Genomic DNA, 6987 nt, shown 5'->3' with positions numbered 1-6987 from the left:
AAGAGACCTTCTATGAATTTAAAGCTGTTTATCTTACCTTCCTAGTACTAAATGTTAGATCTTTTTGAACCTTTACCTCTGAAAGCACTTATGTTACCAGAAGAGTAAGGTAAGAGTTTGGATAGTTTTTGAGTGAAACCACATAAAGGCCAAAAGGTTCACGTATGTTTTGAAAGATCATTAGCCAGGAAACCCAAGTTTGGGGAGTGTTGAAAAAAATCAAAGAAACTAAAACAATATATAGAAAATACATATTTTATTCCTCTTATCTGAGCTACTGAATGCATAGTTGTGCTTAAAGAAAAAGGGCCACATTTTATATGATTTTGTGGCATTGCTTGAATTGGTCATGAAGAGTGTGTATGGGAAAGTTAAGTGTAGTGTATTATTGTAACGACCCGACTGGTTGTTTTGAGAATTTGCACTTCGCTTAGTTGTTTGAGGGCATAAGTAGCTCCGTATGATGCATTATGACTTATGTGAATCGTCGGTTTTAGTTTTCAGGTTATTCAGAATTGATTTGGAAGAATGATTCTCAGCTAGAAGCTTAAAATTTAAAAGGTTTGACCAAGTTTTGACTTTTTAGTATTTGGACTTGGATCGGATTTATGATGGTTCCATTAGCTCCGTTGAGTGATTTTGGACTTAGGAGCGCATCCGGATTATGGTTTGGAGGTTCGTAGTAGAATTGGGCTTGAAATGGCGAAAGTTAGAATTTTGGGAAGTTTGACCGGGAGTGGACTTTTTGATATGAGGGTCGGATTGAAATTTTGGAAGTTGGAACAGGTCCGTAATGTCAAACCTGACTTGTGTGCAAAATTTAAGGTCAATCGTGATTTGCTAGGTTTCGGCATCGGTTGTGGAAGTTGAAATTTCAAAGTTCAATGATTTTGAATTGATGTGTGATTCATTGTTTTGATGTTGTTATGTGTGTTTTGAGGACTCGAGTAGGTCCATGTTATGTTATGGGACTTGTTGGTATATTTGGACGGGGTCCCGAGTGGCTCGGGTGAGTTTCGAACGAGGTACGAATCATTTTCACTCTATGTTGCATTGATGAAGATTTTCTCGTTATGGTATGAACGTACCTGCGGAGTGTTGAGCGCAGGTGCGGAACCATAAAAGTGGTAGTGCCATCATAGAAGCGAGAGAGGGAGCTGGGCATGAGGATCGCATGTGCGGGTGCTTGGACACACCTGCGCAACCGCAAATGCGATTAGAGTACGCAGATGCGCGATCGCAAGAGCGGCTTAAGGACCGCAAGTGTGAGGTTTTTGATTAGTGAGGTTGTTTGGCAGAAGCAAAAAATTACCGCAAAAGTGGTGGTCGCTGATGCGACAATCTGACCGCTAATGCAGTATAGCTGGGCAGAGTTATAAAAATCGAGGGTTTTGGTCTTTATTCATATTTTGAGATATGGGACTCAGATTGAGGCAATTATTGGAGTAAATTTCATCACAATAATTGGTGTAAGTGTTCTCTACTCATTTTTTATTACATTTCATGAATCTATCTTCATTTTTGGCAATTGGTTGATGAATTTTAAGGAGAAATTGGTTGGTTTGGCCTAAAGTTTCATAATTGGAATTTTTGAGTTTTGAACATTGATCTTGAGTTGGATTTGAGTGAAACTAGTATGGGTGGACTCGTAATTGATTGGGTTTTCGGATTTTGTGAGTTTTGTTGGGTTCCGAGGCACGGTCCTGCGTTGGGCTTTTGGACCGATTTCGGGCTTTGATTCAAGATTTGATCTTTTACGAGCGGGATTGGTTCCTTTAGTGTTCTTTGATGTATTTAAATTGTTATTTGTCAGTTTCAAGTCATTCGGAGGTGGGGATGCGTGGGGTGGCATCTTTGGAGCATCGCTTGGCTTGCTCGGCATTGGTATTGGCTCGTTCGAGGTATGTAACTCTTCTAAACTTAGTGCTGGGGGTATAAAACCTCGAATTACATGCTATGTGATTGATTTTGAGGTGACACACATGCTAGGTGACGGGTGTGTGGGTGTGCACACTGTGATTTGTGACTCTCTTGTTTCTATGATAATGTTTAGTGGCCCTATTTTGTCGATATCTGTGTTGTCACCATGTGATTAAGTAACTGAGTTGTCAATTATGCTAGATATCATGTTTAGGCTTTATGCTAATATTGTTAGGACCCATAGTGGTCGTTTCTTACTGTCATCTTACTGATTTCGTTGATATTTTGTACTCACTCATACATGCATTCATATCATATCTTAGTCTCAGTTGTTTTTTATTGATACATCATATCATTGTCGTTGGGCTAGTTTCATCAGATTGTGAGCCTGAGAGTGCAACTAGAAGGATTGATGAATGAGTGAGGCCGAAGGAGCACGTGAGTTTGGCTGAAGGAGCCCCTCCCGAGTCTGCATACCCCCAGTGACCGCGAATGATATTATTGAGGGATGGATTTCCTTGGACATGGATTTGTCCGAAGTACTTGATACCTAGAGATGGATTTCTCCACATGGTTGGATTGCCCTTTTTCGTCGGTACTGGATGACTTATAGTCAGTGTTGTATATATTCCAGAATAGAATTCCCTGGGTTATATGGGCCATATACAATAGCGAGTGGTTCAACATGATGAGTGGAAAGTGTGAGACAGTGAGATTGAATACTCTGAGAGTGTGAGTACATGATTCATCTCTGGGATACATGGCACTGGCATGCATATATGACATACAAGCATAGAGACGAATTTTCCTCATGCTGTACGATATCACATCATTTATGACTTTTTACACACATTGGTATGTGATTATAGAGAGGCTTTTCACACTTACTACATGGAAAGAAAATGAAACATCTTATTTACTATGAAAAGGATTTTTAGATAAATTACAGTGTTCAAACTATCTCATATTTTACGGTAATTTTCGGTATAGGAGTTGAGCTTTCACAGATATTCTTGAAAAGTGAAACTATTTTTTTGAAAAACTATGAAAAAGCTAAGCATTTATATCTCTGAGTTGATTTCTTATTTGCTCTATGTTGTTATGAACTACTATTGGTTATTGGTGTTGGACCCGACCAATATTCCAGCTCGTCACTAGTTTCAACCTAAGGCTAGGTTTATACTTACTCAGTACATGTGGTCGGTTGTACTGATAATACACTTCTGCACATTGCGTGCAGATGTTGGCTGATGTTGTTGCTGTGCTCGATGGTTGCCGAATTGAAGATATACATGTGTTCCTGTTGTAGTTGCCTCTTGTTCATGGTAGCCGTAGAATTTATAAAACTCTATTTATGTACTTTTCAAAATGAAGATGTATTTTCTTCATATCAGCTTGTAAACTCAATTCTTAGAAGCTCAAGATTTGTACTACCAGCCCTTGGGAAATGAATAAAATTCAGTTAACTTCTCTATTTAATTGCTTGATTGACTTCATTGGAATTGGGTAGTTATTAGTTAGTTTACCTAGCAGGTTGGGTTAGATGCCATCATGACTAGTGAATTTTGGGTCATGACAGATTGGTATCAGAGCTCTAGGTTCATAGGTTCAATAAGTCATGAGCAGGTGTCTAGTAGAGTCTTACGGATCTGTATAATGACGTCCATACCTATCTTCGAGAGGCTACAGGACATTTAGGATATACTTCCCATCTTTCTGTCCTTATCGTACGATATTGATTCAGCTTGAAGATTGACTCTTTGAATTTTTCACGCATTCATATGCGCACATGAGCGCTCGGTATCAGCTGTGCATCGATGGCTTATCATTTACCTATATGAGGTGCGAGATGTGATTTCTGTGTGTGGATAATGGGTCAGTCGGGAGGACTTGAGGCCGGGTGTTGTCTGTATCTTGAGCATGGGGATTTTGGTTATGTGAGCTCGTGCTTTTGGACTTATATGTCCGGTAGTATCCTTATTAGTTGAATTTGTGGTTGGATGGATACATGACGAGTATGATATGACTTCGACATGTGTTCATATGGATTGAAGGTTACAAGAAGGATTTTCTTGGGGTGTAAAGAGGACTATCGGGTGCTTGATTTTTGTCTTGATGTGACGTATAGTCTCGAGTTATGAGTATATTGAAGGATCCTTCATGTTGTTTATTGTGGAACTTTCTTATGTCTTGTTGATATGTTTAAAATTAGGAAGATTAAGTCATTGCATAGTAGTTGTGATTGTAGATGGGTATGGAAATGTGTCAATTTGAGGCTAAGCAGGTGGGTTATCTCCTACGGGGTGTCCTGAGGTTGTGTGATCCCTATGTTGTTTTGTAGCAAGTTCTCTTTTGCCAGTGAATTATATGTGTTGTAATTTGAGTTTGGATCGCTTATGAGAGAGTTGGCTTGACTGTTACAAGGAGAAATGCGAGATTTGCGGACGATTCAAGATATTAGATGGTTTGGGTCACATGAGCTTATGAAGGATTTAGTTGAATCTCACTGTGGTATTTTGGCAGTAATAGAGTATGGGCATCGTGAGTTATTGTGTGTTTTGATCTATGACTTTTAGCCAAGTGGGGGAGTCTGATATGACTTGTCGTATTGGTTTCAATTTGAGTTATACTTAAGAATAAGTTATGTTCTGCAGAGGGTGAGATCGAGGATGACTTGAGTAAAAGAATTTCTGGATGCGGGTTGTATTATGCTTCATGGGTATATGAGAATCATGAAAGGAATTGAGTGTTATTGGTGAAATATGTAGGGCGCATAGAGTAGGAATCCACTTGGTTTCTTAGAAGTGTGGATTACTTCTTAGGGTGTTGGTGTACAAATGGAGCACAGGCCATTCGTTCCGTTTGGCGGGTGCAATTGAGACTTGAGGTGAGTGAATGACTCTCGAGAATGGTTCTAATGAATTCAATGTTTATACGTGGCAATTGAGAATGTTGCGAATTTGTATATGGCTAGAAGTTGAGAGTTACATTGGATGGTGTTGAGACTCGCATTATTTATATATCATTATGGATTATAAGAACAAAAAAAAAGGAATTGGCTTGTAATGTGGGTGCCAAAGAAAAGGTATGTAGGCTCAAATGATCTATTTAAGGATAATTTTATTTATGGTGGCATATTAGCTCAATGGACAATCAAGGAACGAGTACATCATCTCCAAGACTCACAAAGCTTACTTATTTCGATTTGGCTAACACACGGGGCAAGTCCTAGACTAACATAGGATAACACAAAATGTAATCAAGCCTCACATCGCACAATGAACATGATTCACTCCGGACGACTCATGCCTGACTCTTAAGTTTAACAACTAAGCACAATCATCATATTGATTCAACACATGAAAGTAATCACAGGAGTCAAAAGATGATCCTAAGTGTCAAAAGAAAGTCACATATATTCTCAAGACATGTGGGCACAAAGAACATGAAGAAGATAATCAGCTCAAATTTTACAACTCTAAGTCCCAACATAAAACATGTCAAATAGCATAAATACTCAAGTTCTTCTAATTCCATTACCGTTTCTAAAAAAGAAATGGAAGATTTTCTTACATTTTTTTAGACTTTAATCCCTTAAAAAAATTGTCAAAGAAGTCCATCGTCGGGAAAATTCCAAAATTAATTCTACCTAAAAAAAACTATTACCCGGTTCAAAGAGTCATCCCTTGGAAAAGAACCATGGCCATACGAAAAACCAAGAGGGATTATTTCTACCTATTTTTTTTAACATACATAACATAGCACAAGAAATTACCTAGAGAATATTCTCCTACCCACACTTAAAATTGTGCATTGTCCCTAATGCACACCATAAATAACAAGAGGGTAAAAGAAACTCCCTGGTAGGCCAAAGGCCGAAGCACTAGCACTCATGGGATACTCAGACTTCTCCCTTATATTTTCCTATATGCGGGCACCTCACACTTAGTTCTAACCATCTAGCTTGTTGTTGCATCATTCCAATAGCTTTGCTTCGTAGGCTTCTAAAAAATAGAAAATGATTCTACAAAAATAACACAAAAAAATAATTTAAAAAACACAAACATAAAAAGAAAACCGTAAGATATCTGAATCTTATACATTTTCCAAAGACTGGTAGTACAAATCATGAGCGTCTAAGATTTAGGTTTCTTTACAAAACTGAATTGAAATATTAACAACATCTATTTGAAATGTAAATGAACATAATTCGAATCTAGTGATAGCCATAACTAAAACGTAGGTACATCTTCTAATCCAGCTCCCTCCATACGCAACACCATTAACATCCAACAGCTATACGCAAGGTGCAGACGTGTAGTATGAGTACAACCAACCCCATGTACTCAATATGTAACAAACCTAACCTTAGGTTGAAAGTAGTGCCGAGCTGGGACACAGGTTCGAGTCCAATTCCAATAACCAGTCACAGTTCATAACAATATAATAAGAATGATACAAGAAAATAACAGAGGGATAAGATGTTCAACTCATTCATAGTTACAGAAAGTAGGCATGCTTTTCAAGTACAACAGTAAATCCCAAAGCTTCCACCAAAAACACAAGAGTAAGTCCAAAAACTGTGATTTTTCCAAAATCCTTTCAACAATAAATAAGATGTTTCATTTTTCAGATAGCATGAGGAAAGTACATCTCTATTCCTACATGTCACTATGCAGGTAAAATCATGAATGTCACCAAAATCGGGTAGCGTGAGGAAATGCACCTCTATGCCTATATGTCAAATACACATTCCAAAAATAATGCATCTTAGTGATGAACTCATATACTCACACTCTCAGAATACTCAATCTCATGGTCTCAATCTTTAGTCAAAGCAGTTAACCTATGAGTCAAGAATTGAGCATAGGCGTCACAACTAAGACACTTACTACTCTTAAGGAAGAACAAGGTCAAGAACAGTTATCTCCATTTAACACCAGCACAAGACTTCCTAATTCCTAACAAAATAAAAACTAACTACACCCGGCTCAAGCTAAACCCTTGGAAAAGAACTGCGGCATAAAGAAAAACCAAGGAGGAATTATTACACTAGTTCTTTTTCCT

The sequence above is a fragment of the Nicotiana tabacum genome, chromosome 21 (assembly GCF_000715075.1).
Source record: "Nicotiana tabacum cultivar K326 chromosome 21, ASM71507v2, whole genome shotgun sequence".
NCBI lineage: Eukaryota > Viridiplantae > Streptophyta > Magnoliopsida > Solanales > Solanaceae > Nicotiana > Nicotiana tabacum.
Note: the sequence above shows the minus strand (reverse complement) of the source record.